We start from the raw sequence: 1,026 nt of genomic DNA, 5'->3' as shown, positions 1-1,026 counted from the left end.
GTCTAGGGACGATTTCCCGCCTAACTATGGCCTAATCATTCTGAAGATCGGATGAAAAGACCATATTGCATAATATTTGAATCGAGAAACTAGCTTTATTACTTGAAAACCGAAAGAGTATGGTTAAAGTAAAGCAACATATTTAATTACCTATATTTGAAATTAGTTGCAAATTTGTTAAGACTAATTGGCTATATTACTCTATTTCATGTATTTCTAATAATACATTTTATAATTTTAATTAAATAATTTATTTATTTATAATACGTAATATATTACAGAAAAAGAAAAAAGAAAAAAATAAAGAAATACCACATGGGGATTTTTGAAAAACAAAAGGATTAATTGTGTAAAAATCTCTAATTTCCTTGCTCTCTCTCTATATAATATTTTCCTGTGATTAGTTGCATATCTGTTAAGACTAATTGGCTATTTAAAACATATAAATAACAATCGTTAACAAAAATACTTCTTTGGCACAGACATGTCCAACAACATGATCTCTATAGTATATCAGTAAGGAGGTGTTCGTGTACCCTCTTGAAAAAGGGTTTATAAGTGAAGGAGCATCATCATGTGCAACAATAGAAGCTTCCTCCAGGTCTACATGATCAGGGGAGACGTATCCCTGAAATGAGGATTGTTGTGACAAGCGGCTCCTAGAAGTCGATGCTTTCCCCTCAAGAGGTCTAGGGACGATTTCCCGCCTAACTATGGCCTAATCATTCTGAACATCGGATGAAAAGACCATATTGCATAATATTTGAATCGAGAAACTAGCTTTATTACTTGAAAACCGAAAGAGTATGGTTAAAGTAAAGCAACATATTTAATTACCTATATTTGAAATTAGTTGCAAATTTGTTAAGACTAATTGGTTATATTACACTATTTCATGTATTTCTTATAATACATTTTTATAATTTTAATTAAATAATTTATTTATTTATAATACGTAATATATTACAGAAAAAGAAAAAAGAAAAAAAAAAAGAAATACCACATGGGGATTTTTGAAAACAAAAG

This window comes from Lathyrus oleraceus, chromosome 6 (genome assembly GCF_024323335.1).
Source record: "Lathyrus oleraceus cultivar Zhongwan6 chromosome 6, CAAS_Psat_ZW6_1.0, whole genome shotgun sequence".
NCBI lineage: Eukaryota > Viridiplantae > Streptophyta > Magnoliopsida > Fabales > Fabaceae > Lathyrus > Lathyrus oleraceus.
The sequence above is the reverse complement of the archived record's forward strand: the minus strand, read 5'-3'. Positions refer to the sequence as shown.